Source organism: Rattus rattus, chromosome 10 (assembly GCF_011064425.1).
Source record: "Rattus rattus isolate New Zealand chromosome 10, Rrattus_CSIRO_v1, whole genome shotgun sequence".
In the NCBI taxonomy this organism is placed as follows: domain Eukaryota; kingdom Metazoa; phylum Chordata; class Mammalia; order Rodentia; family Muridae; genus Rattus; species Rattus rattus.
The window spans coordinates 6223670-6249359 of NC_046163.1; the positions used below are offsets into that span (position 1 = coordinate 6223670).

At 39.2% G+C, this 25690-nt stretch overlaps 1 protein-coding gene across 1 annotated transcript in view; it reads right to left on the reverse strand.

Moving 5' to 3' along the window:
* The window catches only part of LOC116911550 (thrombospondin type-1 domain-containing protein 7B), an 852321-nt gene that overhangs the window by 715504 nt on the left and 111127 nt on the right, over positions 1 to 25690 (reverse strand). The gene's annotated exons all lie outside the window — the stretch shown is intronic.

The window sequence follows — 25690 nt, forward strand, 5'->3', positions numbered from 1 at the left end:
TTTGAGAAATAGAAGAGAGACTGGGCAGAAAACAATCAGGGAGAGTCAGACCTAGCAGATAAGAGAAAGGACTCAGGCAGAACATTAAAGTGTAAAATGCAAACATAAGAATGAGCAGGTAACAGCCATCACTAAGAAGGTGACAATTTGAGACAGATTTGAAGAGGAAATTAAAATAGTATGTTTTAGAATATATGAAATTCGATGTGTTAACCAAATGCCCACCACACACACACACACACACACACACACACACACACACAGTTCTATTTTATGCAATGATAGAGACAGAACTCTATTTAGAGAGAACCAGGAAGAACATCTCGATACAGTATTCTCTAGATTGGGTTTCCCTGCTGACACACCTGTGGAAGAGTTTTTTTTTTTTTTTTTTTGTATTAGTGGATGTGGAAAGACCTTTCCTGAATATAGGTGCCACAAATCCTTAGTTTGGGTCCCAAGACTGAACTGCACTAGAGTAGAAACATTAGATAAGCATTAAGCATGCATGGATTCTTTCCTCTCTGTTCCTGTTTGTGAGTGTGGCTTGTTTCAGGTTTTTGCTGTGATCTCTATACAATAATGGAATATAATCTGAAATTGTGAGCTAAAAGAAACCTTTCTCTCCTAAGTTGCTTATTCCCTGGGTATTTTTATCATAGCACTAGAATGAAAGACATTTTTTTTTGTTTGTTGTTTTTTTTTCTTCATAAAAAGTCATTGCCTTATTCCTACCCATTTGTAGAATTCACTCAGCTGTCCTTATAAACACAGGTTTTCTGAACAACACCTTATCAATAGGACAGACGATGGCAGGTGGCATCTGATGCAATCTCATGATATTCCCAGAATCTACACCAGGCACAGTGGCAATGCTGCACAAATGACTAAAAATTATTCTAGAAGGAACCAAGCAATGCACTTTAAGTGCACAGCCCTCTGGTGGCCTGCCACAATCCAGGGATAAATATAGTATTTTAAAAGACAACGCAAAGCCTTGCTTCAGATTTTTGTACCACAACCAGAACTGAGGAAAATAAAAGTGAAGGGCTCTGGCTGTAATAAACCAATCCACTTGTTGGCTGCGTATTCTCAAGAGTGGCCTGTTAGTAGATTTCATGGCTCCTTGGAGGCACCACTAGACTTGGCTCTAAAACTTCTGTCCTTGGCAACTGAACCGAGCACATATCCTTGATGCAAAGAGCCAAGAATATGATCCATCGCAGCTGTGCCTTTGGTAACATTTGAGCCCCGTAGACACTAAATTACAGTTTATTCTAAGGTCACTGAGAGTTCATATGATATTTTTGTGTGAAGTAAAAAAAAAAAAAAGGTATCTCGTTCTCAGGTAGAAACATTTTGAAATTGGTAAATGGTTCTGTATTTGAGTTCTTTTCCTCAACGTGCATATGCGAGCATGTCTAACTGCCCGCTCTTGGGAATGTCACATACACACAATCACTGGGGGAGGCATGTTCTCCCTACCACTCTGCGGGTGACAAGACTGCTAGTTTCAGAGCTGGGACTTCACAGATCTAGAAATGGGCTTGGAGAAACAGAATGGAGTCACAGGCTCTCTCTTCTGCCCCAACTTCCCAAGAGCTGTGGTTAAGAAACACATATCACCATGCCTAGATTTATCATGATACATTAAAGTCTGCCTCTGCCTAGCTTTTTTGTCTCAATAGACATTTCCACTGAATCAAGGCTATTATTTTACTCAGAAAACAATATGATATTTTCTACAAGTCTGCACACCACACACACACATACACACACACACACACACACACATACACACACATACACACACGCACACACACTAATGGATGACGTTATACAATATACATTTGATAAGAGACTAATCTGGTCATTTGGAGGAAGACATCACTGCCAGTTACTCTGCTGAGAAAGCAGAATAAGCTATTCTGTTTCCTGAAATAATGTATCTTCCCATGACTCCTATAAGGATGAAAACATGCATATACAAAACTCTCATAACACAGGTTGTTTTGCTAGCTCTCATTGCATTCTCATGCATCCATCATATGTAAAGCTAGGTTCAAATCATTCCAATGTCAACTGAAGAAAAGTACATTTTCTCTCTTTAAAAATGACTATAAATAGGAACTCAGAGATTGGCAATAGATCATGAGTTCCAATGAGACCATGCATGAGCCACAATGTTCAGCCAAGGATTTATATATCAATATTTTCAATTCGGGATCAATCTTTGAATCTTACTTGGAAAAATATTATCTCCACATAGATCACTCTGAGCGGTCATCTCCCCTTCACACTGCTCATTGTCCAACTGTGACTCTTGAAGGGACATAGTTCCTTGAGGCCTTCTATGATTCTCTAGCATAGAATACCTTCCTCAGAGTCTAATATTACCAGGATGAATAACTTTGAGAATCCCTATAATCCATGGTCACGATATGGGCCAACTATCACCTGTAAATAAAACATCATAGTGGTAGGGAACATAGGATGGATTTAAAATAACAGCAAGAAAATCCAAAGAAGATGTTCGAGAATGCACAATAGAGTTCTGTACAGGGCAATACACTGACCGTATTATCAAAAAGACCAAATCATTTTGGTGTTTTGAGTCCCCCTTTTCTGTACCTAGTGATTTCTCTTTTCAAGGAAGCTTAAAGGTAGAGGACAGGAAACATTTTATGAGCCAAGATGTATCATTTCATATGTATCTAAGATGGGATACTGCAGGGTTAATGGACCATGTAGAATGGTCTCCCAACACATATTTGTTACCTTTTCCCTTTTAAATGCTTGGCACTCACCAAATTATTCTGTGGGCCATGCTGGGAGTCACTGTAACACCTGCAGCATGAGAGTTCACTATGAAGAAAATGAGGAGAGGGGATAGAGAAGAACGAGAGAGCTCATTCCTCTGTTTGTATAACACAAATGGGAAAAAATGCTTTAACTGATAAAATACGATTTGCTGAAGATGCCCCCCATGATGATATGAATAATTTACATTACAGAGGTTGCTGAATTTCCAAATCAACTTATTTACTGTATCTCTTAGCACCCAGGATGTATTTGCAAGAAGAGCGTGAAAATGGTGAATACTAAATAAGAAACACAGTCTCCTCTTCTCGCCTCAACTTTCTAATCAGACAAAGGCCATTCAGCCTATGAAGAGTGTGTCAGTCTTCTGCATTTCATTCCCCAAACTGTGTTCTTATCATCAGAGTCCCTGAAGATTTAAAAGGTACAAAACTTTAAAAAACATAGAAATGATTCCAGTTTACCTTCAACCTGAAGGAACAGGGATAAGAGAGAGCAAAGTGTGCTATGGTTATTGTTTCCACAGAGCACCATCTCACATACACTGAGGAATCTCACATACACTGAGGGAAAAAACTCATCAAAGATGGCTGAGTTTTCATTACAATGCTGTGTGTTCTACTTCATCTTCTATAATGTGCCCGTCATTGGCTTGTGACATTGCCCTAAGGATACCACTAAAGAGCAGCCTGCTCATTCCAGTGCAATTCCCATGTGCATATTCTAAGTATGCACATTAATAATTCATTTTAGAGACAAGGACCCAAGGTATTGGTGATGACTTGAGAAGTGAGACTCATATAGAAAATGAGCTATCTGTGAGAGCCATTGCTAGTGTCTTCCCTCAAAAGGACAGAGACATATGTTGTCCTTGAGAAGTCATGCAAGAATTTACTATAAGTAAAATAAAAGGATAACCATATTACAATTCACAGACCCAAAGAAGCCAGATTACAAGGAGGGCCCAAGAAAGAAAGCTTGAATTCTTCTCAGAAGAGGAAATAAAGAGGAATGTCAGAGGTGGATGGAGAGATGGATGTGGGATGGGGACAGAAACAGTGCAGAGGGATCAGGTGTACGAAGGTCCAAGGTGGGTGGGAGGGAGATGTGCCAGAGACCTGGGAGGAAGCCCCAGGAGTCTATGAGGGTAACTAGGACTCGGACTCCTAGCAGTGGGGGATGTGGAACCTGGGCTGGCTGCCTTCTATGTCTGGACAGGACTCCCAGTAGAGAAGTGGGGGTGCCAGTTCACTCACAAAACCTAGGTTGTGCAGGGAATGAAATGGGGGAGAGACAGAGGGAGTGGCCAACCAATAACTGGCCCAATTTTAGACCCACACCAAAGGCAAGAACCAATCCATGACAGTATTGATGATGTTCTGTTATGTTGGCAGACAGGAGGATAGCATAGCTGTCCTCTGAGAGGTTCCACCCAGCACCCAATGGAAACAGATGCAGAAACCCATAGCCAAACATTGAACTGAGATCGGAGAGTCTTATAGAAAAGCTTCAGATTGAAAGACCCAAAGAGGACAAGAACTCCCCAAGACCGAGAATATCAGCTTGGTCTTCATGGGAGTCCCCGAACAACTCGAGTAGGGCTGTTCCTGTATCTGTTGCCTGTCGATGGAACCTGTTCTCCTAACTTGTCTGCCTTTTCTGGTCTCAGTTGGAGACAATGCTCCTGGTCCTGCAGTGACTTGGTATGCCATAGACAGGTGAGACCTGAGTTGGGGGTTCCCCTTCTGAAAGGAGAGAGGAAACAGAATGAGGAGAGGGCTGTTGGGGGGCACTGGGAGAAAAAGAGGGCTGCTACCTGGATATAAAGTGAGTAAATAGATTAGTAGAAAAAGAAAAAGTAAAAGTGATTCTACATTGTGCATACCACAGATGAGAAATGTGCCTTAGCTATGATAAAATTATGTTGTACTGGCTACATACATAAATCAGCATGAGCAATTCCTTGTGCCCTTCAAAACAAAGATCCCTCCCAACTCTGTGAGATCTTTTAGTGCCTTGTGCAAGGCAAGCTATCATTTTATTTAACACTCACAAAAACATGATAATATTTTATTCCCATTTCTGCAAAACAAAAAGACATAAGGATATTAAATAATCATGTCAAGATCACATAAGCCAGATCATAAGATCAATGAGCTGGGTCAGGAAACACTAATGCCACCATAGCCACCTGTGGAAACAGTGATGCCACCGTGGCCACGTGTGTTTAACGTCACTCCTGGTGAATTCTTTCAGGTCACCCGACAACCTCAAATATTCAGAATCCTCAGCTATAAAATGAGAACAGCCATCCTCTAATCCTTTTGGAGCAGGTTAGAATAAAAGAGTGAACAGAAAGTGTGTCGATACAGGTCTGCTACACAGAGTGCTCACTATGTAGTCGACAGTGATATGCTTGTTGTATCTTTATCAACACTCAGAAGAGCCCATACTCCTGCTATGGTTCATTCAGCTGGTTGGCTGGTTTGTTCATTTTGACACAAGGCTTCACACCCAGGTTGGCTTAGAAACCAGTAAGTAGTCTAGGTTGACCTCAAAACCTCCAGCAATCTTTTTGCCTCAGCTTCCTAATGTTAAGAACAAAACAAGGAACAAAAAACATCAAACACAGCCTTGCCCTGCTGCAAATACATAAAGATGCATTTTTCTGCCTCTCAGTCTGTAACTTTAGATATATTGTGGAAGCATTAAGAGCACTCTGTACCGAGGGCCCAATGAAAGATGCGCACTGACCCTTTGAAGGAGAAAACAGCTGTCATCTCTATTTTATGAGAGTGTGGCCTCTGGTCTAGCAATGAAACAATGCTTAGGAACATTCCCCTGGCTTTTTACCACCAGCCTCTTCTACCACACTGGCTTTACAGACTGCAGCCTAGCATCTGTACCACACACTAACCCTACACACCACAGCCTGGCATTTTTTTGTGACTCACTGAAGAAGCCTAATGACATCAAATGTAAGCATATAATGTGTGGATATGTGTGTGTGTGCTTGTGCGTGTGCGTGTGCGTGTGCGTGTGCGTGTGCGTGTGCGTGTGTGTGTGTGTGTGTGTGTGTGTGTGTGTGTGTGAATGCACAGTGCTTGGTTTTCTGTATTAATAACTGAAATACTTTGCACCATAGAATAAAACACAGAAAATCTGAAAAATACTTACATTACTATCATACCTCTTCTTGAACATTCTTTTGCCAGAAGATAGAGCAGATTTTTAAAAAGAAAGAAAGAAGTTAAAGGGTAGGAGGAAGGAGGAGAAAGAGGTGGGGAAGACTTGTGATGGGTTTTCTCACCAAAGCTACAGCTTAGCAGTAAGTGAAGATGTCTCTGTATTCTCTATTCCTTTCAGAACTGCAGATTTTAAAATATATTCTGTTTAAGAAAAGAAAATTGTATTTTCAGATAAGCTGGTGCTCACCCAGCCTTATGACACAGTTCTGGCAAATGATTTATACGCTGCAGGGTCAAAGGTATTGATACTACCCTTGTTCAATGAAAAATACACTTCCCTGAAAGAAAGAACAGGCCCTTGCAATTGGCTCCTTTTCTATAAAATATGAATGTCATCTTCAGACTGTGAAGATGGATGTTACCCACTGAGCTCTGAGGAAGAAAACTTAGAGGGATCCTAGGACTCAGCTTTCTTTCTTTTGTTAAATTTATTTATTATTTTTTAATTAATTTTTACATCAATAATGACCTCCTGCCCCCATGGCCACATCTCCCACCTCCATCCCTAATCCCTTTCTCTCCTGAGAGGGTGACCCCCCATGGGTATCCACCCCACCCTGGCACATCAAGTATCTGCCCGGGTAGGCACATGCAGGGTCAAATATGGAGCAGAGATTGAAGGAATGGCCAACCAATAATTAATCCAACCTGAACCCCATTCCATGGGCAAACACAAATTGATGAGAGTATTAACGATGCTCTGCTATGCTTGCATAATAGTCTTCTGAGAGGCTCTGTCTAGCGCTGATTGAAAGAGATGCAGATGCCCACAGCCAAATGGACAGAAGTGCAGCACATTTATGGAAGAACTGTGGGAAGGATTGAAAGCCCTGAAGGGAGTGGAAATGCCACAGGAGGACCAACGAATTTAACTAATCTGGACCTCCAGGCACTCTCAGAGACTGACCCCCACACACAGGCTTGAATGAGGCCCATATGAAGTAGAGGTGAAGCTCAGTCTTCATGGGCCATCCCACCACCTCCCATCACCACCAGCGGTAGCTGTCATGGAGAATCTCACTAATGCTCTAGACTGACCCTGACCGTGGAGTCCACTTTCTTCATCCAACCACAACTACAGTTCAAGATGCCAACTTCTAAATATTCTGCTTTGCAAGAAAGGCTTGCCTTTTGTTCTGACCTTGCTCTTTCTGTGTTCTTCATGTAACAGAAGCTGACGGTAAGTTCCCTATCCTAGAGTGTCTGAGTACTTGGAGCAAAGGGTGTATTTATAAACAACTTATTGAATGGTATCCCCACTGTATCTACTGATTAAAACCTACGTTATATGTGATTCAAGTGACGATGCCTGAAAACAAATGACACTGGTTCTGTGAAGATCAAGCTAATACATTCTTCATATTGACTTTCTCATCTACATAGTTTTATTCCATGGCATAAAGGAATAATCTATGTAAAATGATAACTACACACAAGGAAACCGTAGGAACAGGTTTGTTTTCTTTGATTAATTTGAGGCCCCTGATCTAACAAAGCAGCGAATAACTATTCTTGTGAGCTCCCTCGGTTTCCCCAATGAGGAAAACAGTAGCTCAATTACCCACACTTAGATAAGAACATAGCAGAGATGCAACCTTCCTGTCACTTGTGTCCCCTCCGTCATTCTGAGACTACCTTAAAAGAATTCTTGTTGTTTTATAACCAACTGGCTCCAGCCCCTTGGAAAGTCATAAAATCCTCTTCTTGTGACGTCATGCAGTCTCCTTCACTTTCCTCACTTGAGACAAGTTGTGAAGCTTTCCTGCTGCCTTCTTCTTCCTGGCATCCTCTCCTTGGCCTACACCATTCGCACATCCTCCTCATCTTGACATTCATATTTGTATGGTTCTGGCTCTGTCCTCAGATTCCTTCCCTTTTCAGCTTTGTTCGCTGTCCAACGGGATCTTATTTGGTTTCCCAGCTTTAAATAGCACGTGTCTCGATTCTCCTTTCTCTATATTCATTCCTATGTCTCCAGTCACGACTTCTTCCCTGATCTGGTCCATAGCTTAATGCTGTCCATCTCCACACAGAGAGTTGATAGTCAATTCTTGCACATAAACAGAAGAGGCCTTCATTCGTCTGCAACCCCAGACCAATTGTCACTCAGTGTTCCCATGTCAATGATTATGTAACATATGACCAGATCAGGGCCAGTAGGCATCCCAACATCCTGCTTTTCTCTTAAATTTATGTAATACATTAGCAGATCTAGTTTCTCTTGGGCCATATAAAACATGGAAACTAGGAGTCCTTTGAGTTTAAGTCTGAATTCTCTCTTCCATACTTAGAAAAACCAGTTTCATAGTTATACAACTCTATACCCTGGAGATGAAAAATTACTTGCTTTTTAAAAATAATCTTACTTTACCTGCTGCCCCAATCACAACAATAGAAAAAGTAGGACATTGCCTACATTTTTTCTCAAGATAAGGATACTGCAAGGAAGAAGAATAAGAAGTTTAATCACTGAATAGAAATAACATAACATAATCACGAAGATATATATATATATATATATATATATATATATATATATATATACTGTTTGAAAGAATTTAGGTCGAAAACCTTACACTGTAGAGAGAGTAAGAAAATGAATATAAATATTTTAGGTAGTTTGGGAAATAAAATATATGGTCATGCCTACTTTATAATATATCTTGCTTCAAAGAATATGGATTTACTTACTAATCACTTTGACTGTATGTAGTTTACTAAACACACATGTGTGAAGGTTGCAGTGTAATTTATGTAAACTTACATTTAATTGCACTAAAGACTCTTAGTTAAATCCAGGACTGCTAGACTGCGTGAATGAGATAAATTCCTCTTTTCAAATAATGTTGACCTTTAAAATTAAAAAAATTACTTAATTACTCATTAATATTTTCTACAATGCACAATTCTAAATATTTAATGTCAGCACAATTATCTGGTTAAACTGTAAGTACAGCTTTGTATTTTCCTGATTAATTATGCATCTAATGTTGCAAAGGAAGCAATTGAAAAATGTGTCCACAGTTGACATCAAAATAATAACATGTTTATAAAAGCCTATGAAATTCTTAAGCAGTCTCTCCCATTATCTTTTATAAGCTTTCACTTATTATGACTCCGTGTTGGCCATTAACAAAGTGCTCATTAGATTCAGGAGATTCGCTGGACCCCTCCCCCATACTGTATCCTTCTTCCTTCTAAAATCAGCACCGTCAAACCTGAAGGGATGCATCCAAAATAAATGGAAATAAAAAAGAAAACTGTAGAATCCTTTTAAAAAAGGTTTTATTTAAATGTGTATATTTGTAAGAAGAACATTCATCCAAGAAGACACTATTTTTTATAAATAGTACCTTTAAAGTTGACCATGTTTGACATTAAATATTATTTTAAAATCAGTGTGTGAAGTGTTAGGTATCATTGTGGCCTTTTCACAGTGTGTTTTAGCAGATTCTCCTCCTCGGTGCTCTCACCATCCCCACACCTCTTTTGACTCTCTATTTGTCTCCTTTCTAGCTTCTTAGGTTTGAAACACACTTAGACCCATGCTTATATACATTATATGTGATGTACAAATTTTTAGTATAGTTCTTGTAATTATAATTACATCCATTATTTCTCCCCTTTACTTTCTTCTCTTGAACTGTAACCCTGTATTGTCCCTCCTTTTATCTTTCATGGCCTCTTTTTCTTTAATTGTACACACACACACACACACACACACACACACACACACACACACACACAAACTCACTCACACACACATTCTTACACACATAATGTTACACACACTGAGAATTTTGAATTTATATATTTGGTATTGGATAATCAATTGATGTGTTCTTCCCTGAGGAAGACTTTCTCCTGCTCTCAGTAATCTTTGGTTCCCTGTACTTTTTGTCTTAGAGGCATTCTGAGATTTCCACTGTCATCACTGGCAAGTATATTATTGTTGATATTGCTCAGGTAAGGTCATAAATATAAAGGGGCCTTTAATTGCCAAGATTGATGGAAGTAAATACAGAAAAAGAAAAAATGGCAGGTAAAAGAAGAGTAAGGATGTCTGAAAATTCATAAGGAATCATATCATTAACAATCTACCAACCTAAAATACCTATATTAAATATGTACATATACATATACTATACATATACATACATATACTATATATACTATACATATACATATACACACATACACATACACCCACATACACACATATATAGTTTAGATTAAATGAAATTTTCTCACCTTGGCTGTCAATGCTCCACCAAGAACCATAGATTAACAGAACTCCTACACCAAGCATTAGAAACTTTCTTTTGAGTTTTGGCCTGGGTTGTTCCAGTAACTTCCAAAACATTATAGGCTATTGCTATTGGCATTGGTTTCTTCCAGATGTGGAAGGCAATGTCCATGCAGTAAAGAAGGATGCAGGACCTAGATAGCCAGTGTTGAATCTGACCTGAAAAGCTCCTCCCTGATGAATAGCTCTCATGTCACCAGAAGGTGCCATACAAGATTCCGAGGAAGAAAACAGGTAATAGTCCTAACAAATTATGGTTCCTCCTAACCACAACAGCAGCCAACATGGCTTTAAGGATGCAATAGTGGCATACATCGCTTGGTGATAACCAACAGCTCTCTAATTCGACATAGATGCCATTCAACAATAGGAAATCCATGCCTAGTATTGAGATCTAGTGAAGTACTTGAGGTTAGTGATGTCGTGGATCTTGGAGGAGCACCTAAAGGGCCACTGTACTACACCAGCACAGTCCTAACTGCATTCTAAATGTTTATCTTTATACACACACAAGTGTAGTCCTCACACCTCATCAAGGAAGTTTCTATTTGCAACAAGTACCAGCTATTAGAGAAACCCACGACTTACCAGTCAGAACAAAGAACTGTGCAGCTCAATCCAAAATCTACAACATATTCTCTGCACTTAAAACTCATTAAAAAGGAAGTGGTGAGAAAGATTTTTAGAGGATCAGGGAGTTTATTGTGAGATCGTGTCTCCTATAATTGTTAAAGAAACTACATTTATGGAGTCGTCAAAACATGGTCCATAGCTCCTTTAAATAAACTCACCCAACCTGAATGCAATTATTATGACGTATAATTCATTTATTACTTCCCCATCTTAATATCATCCATATGTTTACTTAGTCAGTATTACCCACTTCCTGTTTCAAAGACCTGGACAGAAATCAGTGAATAAATGAAAGCTGTTCTTCCTAACTATGTCTCACTACTAATGTGTATCTATGAATATAAGCAGATATATTTGAATTATACATATCTGTGGGTATAGTACAATAGTTCAATATAGGCATGTAAAACATGTCGATCAAATCAGGTGAATCTTCATTTTGATAGCTTTAACCATGTATCACTTCTTAAAGCTACTAAGCTTCCAACACTTTTGATTTAGTCACTTAACATACATCATAACTTATTGTGAACAATGGTCACCTTATTATGGTATATATCTCCATAAATTGCTCCCCTTGTCTTAACATATTGTGATGCCCATTATCCCACACATCTGTGTAAACATTCCCTATATTTAATCTATCCATATTTTATGGTCTGCCTTTATGAAATCAAGCGTATTAAGCAATATATTTGAGTGACAGCATGCTATATTTGTCTTTCTCTATCCAGCTAATTTCATCACTTACCACAACACTCTCTACTTCTACCTATGGCTTCATTTCTTTTTGTGACTTCATGTTATTTTCAATAACATTATCTGGTGACAATTTTCATGCAGTATATTTCACCTATCAGTGCCCTAGCAAGGCATAAATATACCACATTTCAGTTTCTATACACCCACTGATACATACTTTAGTTGATTCCACATTTTGGCTATTTCAGGTGTTGTGGGAGTGGGACAGTAAAGATGGGAGGGCAGGTATCTCTTTGCCATGCTCACTGTACGTCTTATGGGTATACACCCAAGAGGTAGATTAGCTACATTTATGTTATTTCTGGTTTTGGTTTTTGGAGGTCTCTTTGCATAATGGCTGTCTTGATTTATATCCCCATAAACAATGCAAACAAATGCTTCTAAAATGATAAACTGCCCAAGTTACCAAACCCAAATTTTAAAGAGTGTTTTCTCTCAGAGAAAGACAAAAGTTCACTGGGATAACCTGGCAATTTGCCACTGGAAATTTTTACATTTGGAAGTTTAATTATAAACTTAGATAAGTGGATTATAATGAAAGATATCTCTAGTGAGGGAGCCCAGACAGATGCACCGTGAATGCATTAAAGAAAACACCAGAGAGAGAACTTTCCACCAGCAGAGAGATTTTAATTAAACAGCAATAGGATGGATCTTCTCTGTGAAATGATTTTACTGTTACCCACAGTTCATTAAAACTATTTAGGTAGTCTTGAAAACTATTACACTCTGGAAAGGATGTCTAAACTTGTCAGTCTCCATTATAAAGGCAGAAACTGTGGGTACGAGCAAAAAAGAGTCATCCAATGATTGTAGGTTGGAAGTGTATTTCTTAACATGCTGATCTTGGAAAACACAAAGGAGAGTTCTGCACTGCACAAAGAGTCAAAGCCTTCAGAGAACTCAAAGGAGTCAACACCAAAGCTGCCAACTGCAAAAGCAAAGTCTTGTACACAGTGAGAGGTGTTCCCGTTTCCTTACTATGGGCACGGGACAAATGACTTAATTGAGATATTATTCTGATGGTGGCATACAGTTTTTGAAAGCCCCATCAACATTCCCATGACCACTGAAGTTTCCAAAGAAGGTTGTATGAGCCCTAGCAAAAACTGTAGGTTCTCCATTTTGCAAGCCTGGATTACAACCTAATAGCTAAACTAAACCAGCTCACAGTAAACATGAAAAACATGTTTTAAAAAAATGAATGAAGCAAATAGGTAAAATCAGGTACACTGTTCTCAAGAATAGAGTGTGCTATTATAAAAATAATAGCTAAATATACATGCACAATATGCATTCAATAGATGCAGATGTAGATAGAGATTCATATGTAGAATAGACAAGTAGCTGGAGAGATGATACCGTGTCAAACAGTTAAGAGAAGTTGCTACTCTTAAAGACCACCTATTTTGGTTCACAGCACAAGTCGCAACAGTTTAATCCCAGTGCCAAAGGATCTAATGCCCTCTTCTGGACTCTGTGGTCTCTCAGCCATGTGACATTCTCACACACAAGCATCAACATAAATAAAAATAATAAAAAGAAATATCTTTTCAAAAATGAACCTTGCATAAAAATTTAGGCTAAGAAAGTAAAGCACTTTAGCAAACACTTAGAAGAAATTGTCCCCCAGCTCTCAAAAAAAAAAATCAATAAAAAAATTTCTCTCTGATGTAAGAACTTCTCAAACACTGACCCCTCAACAACACTACAGTTTGTCCATTATAACACATTTTCCAGGCTGTCACTAATTACAACCCCAAGTGAGCATTGAGAGACACAGTTTGGAAGACACCTGATGAGTCAGAAAGAAGCCTTTAGTCCGGCACAGTGGCATGCCCCTGGAGTCTCAGCCCCAGAAGACTAGAAGTAAGAGCACTGCAGGTTTAAGGCTAGCCTCGGCTACATACTGAGACCTTGTCTGAAAATACTAACTGCCCGGCATATAACTCAGTGGCTAAGTGCTTGCCTGGCATGTACAAGGCCCTCAGTTTGATCCCCATAACAACAGAAAACAAAGAAGGCCAGGTTTCTGAGCCTGACTTCATAAGCAGAGGACTGATAAACTGATACTTTGATAGAAAAAGGGAGCAGACTGATGCCTTGATAAATAAACTATAATTCACAATTTAGGAATGTTGCTAGATGTGATGGTTTGCATGTGCTCAACTCAGGGAGTGGCACTATTAGAAGATGTGGCTCTGGTGGAGTTGGTGTGTCACTGTGGGTATGGCTTTAAGACCCTCATCCTAGCTGCCTGAAAGCCAGTATTCTGTTAGCAGCCTTCAGATAAACATGTAGAACTCTCAGTTCCTTCTGCACCATGCCTGACTGGATGCTGTCATGCTCCCGCCTTGATGGTACTGGCCTGAACCTGTTAACCTGTAAGCCAGCCCCAATTAAATGTTTTTATAAGAGTTGCCTTGGTCATGGTGTCTGCTTACAGCAGTAAAACCCTAAGACACTAGATGAAACTAAATGAATTTTATTCCCTGGGTCCATCATTTGGAATGTCACATACCATGTAATTTCTACAAATAGTTTCTCCCTTTTTATTTCCAGTTAGGAGTGATGTTCTGAAGCTTCAAAGGACCTATGGGCCTTTTCAAATACCATTTTAATAGAATCATTTTTCTATGAAAGTTCAAAATATAACTTTCTACAGAACTGACTTTTTTTTTTTTTTACTGTAGCAGAAGACTAGACATTAACATTAACACAGACATGACCTCTGTCAGTTGGGGGCTAAGAAATAACTCAGAAATATGAAGGTCAGAGAAAGATGTCTGTTAGAACAAAAAAGAAGCCATCAACAGAGAGGAAAGGCATATCAAGGTGTCTAAATGCATTAAAATAGAAATGACACCCTCTAAACTCATCAGCACAAACACGAGGTGAGGGCAGGAAGTCTGGACAACAGAACTGAATGGACAAACGATTGTAAAAGAAACTTTTCCTTCGTTAGCTACATCGCTGCATAGGCAGCAGTCACACCAAGTACACAGGTGTCGAGCATCCACTAGGGAAACTGAAGGTACGGCCCATCGTCCAAGCAGATCAAATCACACTTGCATGGAATTATATATTTATGAGACAGAAACCAACACAATGTGTCACCCCGTGGGCCAAATGTCACTTTTTTTGTGTGGCCACAGCTGCACTTTGATCCTGCAGCTGCTTTTAAAAATGCTTGTCCTTGGTCACGGGTAGGGGTTGTGAGTTGGCTCAGCCAAGGTGGGAGGGTAACTGAGATTCCGCGCTGCAGTTCACAGTGGAGAAGAGATATTTTAAAGACTAACGCTTGGGTCCCTCCCTTCAGCTATTAGTCTATCACCTTTTCTCATTTGCATAATTAGTATGCTTAACAAGCATGCGGGAGTTCAACTTGAAGCTGACCTCTAAAGCAAAGTCACAAAAGATTGCAGTGCCACACAGGACAGAGAACTCTGCCAGGTCTGGGGTGGGGGAGGGTCTTATACTGCCATCCAGTAAAACCCCAGAGATTCTTCTCTCTCTAAGGTCAGGGACCTTAATACTAGATGCTCCGTGTTTAAGAGCACTTGATGCTCTTCTAAAGGACCCAGGTTTCATTCCTAGCACCTATATGAAGTGGTTTGCAAACTGTATCTCCAGTTCCAGGAGATCTATCTCATTTTTCTGGTTTCCATGGATACTGCATTCATGTGCGCACACACACACACACACACACACACACACACGCACACGCGTGCGCACACACACACACACACACATAATCTATAATAAAGTCTGAGACAATGGAAAGGTATCCTGGAGCCATTTTTTCTGAATGTCCTTCATTTTAGTAAAGGACCCATTAAAGTCACACCTAAATTGACATATTTTCTGGCATTTGTATTGTAGTTTTCTAGAATCCATAAGAAGGCCATAGATGGGGTAGGAAAAAAAATTAGATTTCACCTTGCCTTATGTTTGGCCAAACCATGAATCCATTCATTGTCCTATATTAGTTTGTTTGCTAATTGCTTTTGGAGCACAGAGAAGCTAAAGACTTCAGTGCTGGGGAACAGAGTAACATGTTCCAACAAATCTTTAACACCATATGGAAAAATACACTCGGGTCCAAACAGATAGTTCAGTGGGTAAGTTTGCTTCCCACTGAGAATGCCAACCTGGTGCCATCCCTGGAAATCACATGGTAGATAGAGTTAACCAGTTCCCATGGTAGTTTGCTGCCTCTGTAAAAGTACCACATATGACTATACACACAGACAGGCAGACATAAATGCATGTAACTTTTAAAATTACTGTAGAACAGTTTCACAGGAGAAGAACAGTCTTGTGAGAAAGAACCATTTTAAGAGAAGGAAGATTGAAGTGAGGTCGCATTCTTGATGATCAAATCTTTAACACTTCCTGGATGTGCCAATGTTGTTGGGACCCTTTTTCTTAGCTTCCCTAGAGCAACTCCTCTGGCATCTTCTAACTCGCAGCACAATTAGAGACAAATATGGATGAGAGGATATTGCAAACACTGGAATGGACAGAGGAAGGATGAGGGAATTGAAAGGATGTTGAAAAGAGAGCTTTGTATTCCAGCTTCCCCGGATCCTTTGCAGCTAGTAGAGAACACTCTCAGGGGCTCCTCAAGCACCTGCTTCCTGTTTTTGATAACTCAAATACATTTATTATGCTCATCTAAATTTATACCTCTTGTTCTTCTAATCTAAACCACTTGGTGTTACCTCTTCCTCTTGAGGTAAAGCCATATTAAAACTTATTGTCATAGTGACAAAACTCCAAGAATTTATTTTTCTAGGCTATGCATGTCTATCTTCCTCTAACCATTTCCCATTAAGCAAGGTTTCTAGTCTCCATCTAAGTAACCTTTCTCCCGGCATGCCCCCAGGGGTTGAAGGATTGGTTAAACTATGGAGCTATGAGTTCTGAGCAACCCTTAGTGAAAGGGTGTTTGGCACTGTGGTAGCAAGTAGGCCAGAAATAACCCTAAGTATTAAAAAAAAAACTGTCCATACCAGTGTTTCATATCAGGGCTAATTATAAATGTTAATTAGAAACATAGTAATGTTAATTATAGAGGCAGCAACCTAGAGGTCTATTATAGGGAAATGATTAACTTCATTATTATCTTCTCAATGAAGTACTTGTATCCATAGTGTTCAGTTATAAAATCATTTAAAATGTATATGGGATATATTGAAATTAACCCTCAACATTCCACTGTATTTGACTAAAGAAAATCTATACATAAAATTATTGGAGGAATCTTATAGAAAAAAAGTAGAGTATGCATTATTCAAAAATCTCGCTACTTTATAGTAATAAACTATATTTGATAGCTCAGTTGGTAAAACTCTTGCCACACAAGCATTAGGACTTGAGTTCAAATCCCTAAAACCAATGAAACAAAGCCAGACACAGTGCTGCATGTTTCTCATTTCAGTGACGATGAAATGGAAGACAGAGACAGGCAGATTGTGAATCCCTGGAATTCCTGACTAGCCAGCCTAGCCTCGCTTGGTGAAGCTTCAGGCTAGTGAGACAGCTTGCCACAGGCAAAAGTGGAAGGCACCTAAGTTTGTTTCTTGATCTCCATATGCAAATATACATACACTTGTGCACTGACACACACAAATGTAAACACAAACACACACAAACTTCCTATTTGATTAATCCGGAAAAGGGAGTACAAAAAAACAAAATGAAAGGCATGATATACACCTCTACGTAACTGTGACTTGACCATTGTGGGCCTGTTCAACTGTGTTGACAGTCCAACTGCCCTCTGGTGAGATTTTAAGCCTTTTCCACAGGGATGCAGAAGTAAGACTCATGCCTGGAACTGTGAGCACGGCTAACAATCCAAGACTGAAAGAGTAGTAGGCCCATGTGGAGAGCTTATCGCTGATGGCTAATTAAGCTAGCATAGCCACAAACTGTCTTCTAAATACTGATGCCTTTACCCATCAGCAAATGCAGCGTTCAACAATAATTCTCTAGGCCTCTTTTTACAGTCAATAGTGGTGACTGCAGAGATTTCATGGCTATCCCAAGATGCAGAGAACAAGCGATGGATGGATGTTTACCCTTAGCAAGTTAGGTCACCACCCTCTCTAGAACTCATGGACCAGAACAGCATGGCAGAGAGCACAGGAGTATGTAGGAACCTGAAGACAGGATGGAGGACTATAGACTGTTAGTTTCAGACTCCATATAACCATCTCAATTATTAATGCACAACTGTAGTTATCTGCATTAGACCCTCATAAAGCCATTCTTATTGACAATTAGTCAGGGAAGGGTGTAGGAGGGTCATGGGGCCCCTTACTACTGACTATTGCTTGATTTTGGAAAGTGTGGGAATCACTGCCTTTAGTTGTATACCCTCTGCTAAGCACACCAGACTCTCACAGACATACAAACAGCCCTGATCAGTTTCTACGGGTCTCAAAACAAAATAGTTATGAACGTGAGAGAGAAATTTGTATGGGTTGGGGTTTATAGAGGTCATAAAGAAGCAGGGGTTTATAAGGATCAATATATATTGTATACATGAGAGGAACTCTCCAAAAACAGATTTGATTCATAAAAGTTAAAATGAATGAGTAAATAAATTAATTACAAAAAGAGAGACAGCAAAGTGTACCCAACGCGAGATGCAGCACAACTGGACTAAGTATTGGGTTCTTAGAAAGTATCCGTTCCTGCCTGAAGAAGCCATCACAGCCAGGTCATTTCTCTGACTGTAGTTTCTGGCAATTTGTCAGTGAAACGATGTTTTTCCCAGGAAGGAAAATAATCTTGCTGCAAAGAAACCTTAACGACTACTTTAAAAATAGTGTGTTTCCCTGTGTAGCCATTCGTCCCCAAGTAGCAAAGAGGGGACATGCTTCCCTTCCCCTGGTGCTCCGCAAAGCTCATCTAAACAGGGAGTTACTGTCAACTTTTAATAGAAATGCCTGGAGCATGCCAGTAAGCAGACCCAGGGGTTTCATGGTCTCTGGTAAATAATCAAGGCTTATTGTGGGATACTTTCCTGTCCTTTATAATAAAAATTGAAATGAATGGAAATGATGTGCCTCTTTCTAAAAACTACCTTCAGTTTGATTTACTTCCCTTGCAATTACTTCTGTGTTCCATAAAGAAAGACCTAAAGCCACACAGAGCTAGGGACCTAGTCCCTTGTGCTTTGATTTATCACTTTAAATGGCTCTGCCAAATATGGGACCCTCTTCTAGTTCCCTAAACCAACAAAAGTCCATTGTCCTTTGCTACAATTGGCTGAATTCAAAGAGCAAATGCCAAAGCCTATCATAGCGATAATCACTGCTGCAATTGCCTGGTGCTTCTGATGGTCTCACAATCTGATATACAATTACTCATGCATTATTATTCATGAACAACACAAGGAATAGACCCCATGGTCCTGTTTTCCCATTAACACCATGTGCCATAGCAAACATTACCATCACAGATATTTAACAATTGACAGAATGTAGAAGTGGAGAGCTAGGCTTGGATACAAGCAATATGGACCATGCACATGGCATCTTCTTTGAGGATGGTTATCAAGTCACTCACAGTTATTGACCATATAATAAGTAAAATTTTCATTAATAAAATAGCCTTGCATGTGTCAATGTCTCATTCCTATAACAGACACAAGGAAATGCTTGCAAGCCAGTTTCATTCTATTGCCATGTTAAAAACAAAATAACATAAAGCAATTTAGGGGAGAAAGGGATTATTTGGCTTAGAGTTCCAGGCCACAGGCCACCAATGAAGGAAGTCAAGGCAGAGACTGAAGGCAAGATTCAAGTTCTTGCTGGTCTGCTTGCTTTTCTGTACAGCAGGACCACTGACCAGGAACTCACTTCACAGCTAAAGAAGTAGGGCAGGAACAGTGGAGAATTCTGTTTAAGTGATCATAAACATGAGTATTAATCCTTTTAGCTTTTTATCCAGTTCAGGACCACATGCTCAGGGAAGGGTGTCACCCATGGTAGTTGGGCTCTTCTATTTCAATTAATTACCAAGGCAATCTCCCACAGACATGCACAAAGGCCCATCCAATCTAAGTAATCGATCAATTGATGTTCCCTTCTCAAATTACTCTAGGCCAGGCCACGTTAGCAGCTGAAGATACAGAGGTCTTAACTAAGACATGCGCATAGCCAAAAAAGATGATTTCAACCAAGTGAATAGAATGAACTAACATACTGAGACTGGAGTCTTAGAAAATGATGGGAGTCACATGGGAAAGAACCAATATGTTGGGGTTGGGGATTTGGCTCAGTGGTAGAGCGCTTGCCTAGGAAGCGCAAGGTCCTGGGTTCTAATCCCCAGCCCCGAAAAAAAAAAAAAAGAAGAACCAATATGTAAATGATTACGATGTTACTCAATAAGCAATGGATTTGGGAAACCTGGCCTTCTGCATTCATCAATAAATACTCAAAGCAGAAATCGGTGCAGATTCTCCAAGTAAGAAACTGTGGTACGGGAAGAGTCTACAGTCTTATCTATATTAATAAAAGAGAAGAATCATGATTAAAAATTTGATGCTGATGCTCTTCTTGGTACAATGCTCCCTTCTACTTGATTGCCTTATGAACTTCTCAGCAACTTTCAAGTGCTGGTGTAAGCTTTCCCTCACCTACAGGTTCTTTTCCATTTCATCTTAAGTTATTCAGTGTCTAAAACATTTATGGTCCCGAATAGCATGATGTAATCGTTACTTATACATATCTCTCCCATTTGTTATACTGTAAGGTTAATGAATGGAGATTCTGTATTATTTTTTAATATTTCTAGCCAGTACTTGGCATGGAGTGACTTAAAGCTTGGTAAATATTCAATGTCCAAAGTCAAGAAGAATGAACTGATAGGAAGCAGAGGACTACACACTTACTGGAATATTAAGAATAATATCTCGAGTTGATTTATACAATACGATTCTGGCAAAGGTATAAGCAAGACTGTAAGTACATACCATAAGGAAAGTATATTTTCTGGGAAACTGGAAAACCAGGAGATGTTACTGATAAACCAGCCTTGTATACACATATAATTCCTTCCCGCACAGAATATAACATTATCAAAGCAGGGGCTTGAGAGATAGCTCAGCAGTCAAGAATACTTAGTGCTCTTTCAGAGGCCCTGGGTTCAATTCCCAGCAGTCACATCAATACAGCCAAGGGATCCACTGCCCTTGTCTGACCTCCACAAGTACCAGCTGCACATGTGCTATACACACAGACATGCAGACAAAACATTCACATGAGTAAAATGTAAAAAATGTAAAAATATTTTAATAATGCCAAAATGACAATATGTAACCACATAAGTTCAGCCTTAACTGCTGTCTTGACTGAAACCTCAAGAGAGATGCTACACTAGAATGATCCTGCTAATCTGCTCTAAGACATCTGACTTACAGAGACATAAGACAAAAGGTCTCCTGCTCCTTCAAGTTGTTAAATGTTAGAATGATTTGTTACCCAGCAGTAAATAGTATTTATTCTATATCTCTAGGTTTATTCTATATCTCTAGATATAGAAATAGTATTTATTTCTATATCTCTATTTTCCTCTGAAAATAGGAGATAGGAAAGTATAGTCAATAATAGTGGATGCCAGTCCATACTCTTTACTCCCATGGCCTAAAGACTTGGGAGTAAAACACAGTCGATCTGAAAGTAAAAGAATCAAATCCAAGACTCTCTTAACCTGGCTCACTATGAGTCTAGGAAATTTCCTTCGCCCTTCTGAAATGCCATGTCCTCTCCTACATAACGAGCATGCCCTACCAAACAGATAGGTTCAAAAGGTATAAAATTTCTTAAACGCTCAGCCCTGAGTCTGATATATAGTAAGTGTCTAAATGAGAATTAGCTAAATAGGAACCTATGAAGAGTTCAAAGGGAAGCCAGGTTAAATGAAAGCAACCTCTTTGGAAAATACACTACAAAAAATAATGAGATTCTAAGACAAAACTTTTGACACATTAAAAATACTTTGATGCTTAATCATCCCTTCTACATGTGACAAAATAGCTTCATCTCATTTCTTCAAAGTTATTCCATCCTTTCATGGTTAACAATAACTGCCAACTTAACACAGTCTAGAGTCATCTGAGATGTAAACCACAATTAAATAATTGCCTAAATCAGGCTGGCCTATAAACATGACTGTTGGGAGTTGTTTTGATTAATTGATGTAGGAGAGCCATGCCCACTGTGGGTGACACCATTCCCTTAGAAGGTAATTTTTAACTGTGTAAGAAAGCAATGCTGGAATGCACCATTTCTCTATGATCTGTGCTTTAGGTTTCTGCTTGAGTTTCTGACCTGACTTCCCTCAGTGACGGACTACATAACCTGTAAGCAAGCTGAAACACATCCTTTTCCTCACTAGGCAGTTTTTGGTCACATTGTTTTAAAACACTAGCTAAAAGGATGTTAGGATGCTACCCATACCATAATAACCTAATTCAGTGTAAATGAATTCTTTCAAAAGTATTTACTGAATGCCTATTATTAAATGTATCGTTCCTTGGTCTAAGAGTATAGCAGTACACAAAGGTGACTGTCAGTAAGTGGAGAATAAACTATGCAGCCATCAGGGAAAAAAGTATTCTTGGCAGAAGGAAAAGTCCAAAGGTCCTAAGCAAATAAAGAAGGTAATATTCCAGGAGAGTTACAGAGAAGGTAAATATAAATATAGCTTCAGAACCTATTATGAGGAGGAGCCACTGAGTATTTTTAACAGTAAAAGGACATCATGAAAATTACATTTTAGTAAGATTACTCTAGCCACTCCACATAAAATAGAGTATGGGAGGAGGAATGTACAAATGAGGAGAAAGAAAGTACTCTTCAATTTCTGGAAACATTGAAAGCAGTGACAAAGTGATTTGTTAGTGGATCAAATGTGAGTAAAACATAAGACTCAAGGGTGGCTCCATTTTAAAGATGAGAAATTTAAAGAAGAAAATTGCAGTGAACAGATAGGGAGCTCTAATATACAGACAAATCTTATGACATTGCAGCACAATGTAATCTACAATGTTCAGAACTTGAGAGGTTAATAATCAAGATATCAAAAATTCTCTAAATTTTGAAGCAAGACTAAGATTTAGAGGTGGATGACACTCAAACCTATTTTGGTTGCATGTGTCCCAAAGACAACAGGTGGGACATACCTAGAGGATGAAGCAGAGACTTGGGTGTAAGTGAGCTATCTGGAGGTGAGTTTGGTATATTAAGACTGAAATTCTTATTGTGTGTCCCACAGACTAGAGTCTTCTGACAGATTCAGTTGAAGAATCAGACTGTTGCTATGTCTGTGAAGGAGTATCTTGATGGATGACTGATATAGGAGGGTCCAGTCCACTGTGGGTGAAACAACTTCCTAGACAGGTAGGCCTGGGCTACATAGCTGACAGCTATCTAGAGGAGAGAGAGGGAGAGCCAAAGAGTATGCCAATTGGCAAGCAGAATTCTCAGTCTTTGCTGTTGTAATTCATCATTCTGAGTGAGTTCCTAGATTGGAGGTAATTCTGCATGTAATAGCAAGCAGTCCTGCCTTCAGGTTACCCACTTGGAATTTTTGCTACGGCATTCCTCAAGGGTGGTTTGTGACCTGAAAATGTAAGATGAAATAAAGACATCCTTTCTTCCTTTAAGTTGTCCTTTTGGTCAGGCTGTTTTATAACATAAACAGAAATCAACCAAAACATTATATATCCAACTACAGAAGTCAAATGAATAGTTGTATCTATGAGGCAGTATATAGGGGGATTCCCTGAGCTGAAGGAAGTCAGTAAGATTGAGTTGCTAGAATGACCTTGGTTACCTAGGTAGTACAAGCTGCAGTGGAGTGTGTTCATGGCTCTCTTCCTTTGTGTGCTCCCTCATTCCACCATGATGGCTTCATAAGGATCTACCCTAGATTCATTGGATAAATCATTCATGCTTTTCTGCACTGCACTCTCACGTCAAACCAGACTCCACAAGCCAACTCTTCCAATACCAAATTCAGTCTATCTTGGTGCTCTTTTTACCTAGAATTTTCACTAATATGGCTTCAAATGAACACAGAAGAACCTCTAGCTACAAATATGTATGTAGAGTAATGGGTTCTACCAAAGCGAAGGGCCAGCCATTTCTTGATAGCTACACTGGCTAGCCAACAAACGGGGCTATCTCTCATACTTAATGAATGTTATTTCTCTTCCCCTGAACTTATGGGTAGAAATTTTGTAACTTTTCTCTTTCCTTTTTTTTATTCCATCCTTTTTTCTTTTCTCTGATTTCTTTATCTTCTTTCTCTATTCATCCATCCTTTGTTATGGTACTGAATATGCAACCCAAGTTACAGCATGGTAGCCAAAGGCTCTATTAATGAACTACATTCCCTTTACCTGATGGTTGCCATAGTCACCATCTATTCACACTTAAGCCTTAAGCAGGAAGGATCTTCTTTGCATCAGCTTAGTTCACATATATGTAGATTTTATTGTTGGTTTTGTTTGTTTGTTTGTTTGTTTTTGATGGTACTGCAAATTAAGTCCAAGGCCTCATAAGTACCAGACAAAGCATTCTCCCAGTGAGCTACAGTTTCAAGTACCGAATGCTAAGTGATGCTTCAAGCAGGCATTGCATAATGCTTATAACTTATACATGGTATTCACAGGCACACAAAAGTCTCCTCTAATACTCTAAGAAAGGTAATGTTTGCTTTTTGACATCTTTTGACAATGATGAAATTATGGATTGTCAAGAATAAGTGGCTTCTCTCAAGACATGATTCATGGCTGGGATGTACAGCTCTCTATTTGTAACCTGTTAACATATCACAGTTGAAGAAACAACAAGTTGATTGATAACAAGTGTCAACGGTAAGATATTGCTAATTTCTGAGGACATTAGCTCCTTGATGTACTGTGGCTAAAACCATCTCACGTCCCATCCCACATGCAGGAAAATGATCAGCGATTGTTGCCTGTCCACCGTATTTAGAAGGTCATAAGAACCCAGGGTTCAGCCTGTACCCTGACTTTTATAATTTGTCATTCCCTGCAGTCGGTCCCATTATGGTTCAATTAGCAGTGGAAGCCTGGAGCGACTGGAGGAACATCTGTCACATCCACCTGGAAATAACTCAATCAGATCACACTGTGAGTATCAGATTAAGTTGTTGTTCCCCACCCCCATTTTCATACTGGGTGGTATGATCTATTCAGAGAGTGAAAGAGAAAAAAATGCCTGTTCTGGAAATCCTAGACAAATTTCCCAGTGTTGTACATGCCAACACATCTTTGAAAGGAAGAGAAAAATAATAATGCAAATGAATTGTATTTATAAAGCTTTGGGATCACATTGGTTGGCCTCACGGTTTCAGATAGTATAAATAAAATATACTGTTGGCAAAGTTCTCAAGCCAAGTGTCACTATCTAAACAGAGTGAATTGTCTCGAAGGAGGTGTTTTTGATTTATTACCTTAGCATTTCAAAGGATGCCCAAGAATAATCTCAAAACGGACAAAAAGTGAAGGATCATTAGCCTTACATTGTGTCGAATGAATAGACAATTATTGTAACAGCTCATGACAAGCAGGGACTAAGCCTCTATTCAAGCATCTACAGTTCCCACCTTACCTAACTCTCAGTGGATAGACATATAGATTCTTCTGAAAATGTCCATTATTGTTTATTTTTTTCCTTCAAACCAGTCATCTGAAAGTCCCCAAAGAAATAGTTCTATGGCACCAGGAAAATGCTCTGCCTACATGTTATTCATTTCATAAGCATCGCTTTAAAATTGTTTTTTAATTAGCCCATCTAAATCGACAATCTCCGATCATTTGCATTGTTAGGGTTTTTTTTTTTTGTTTTGTTTTGTTTTTTTTAACACTGTGTTC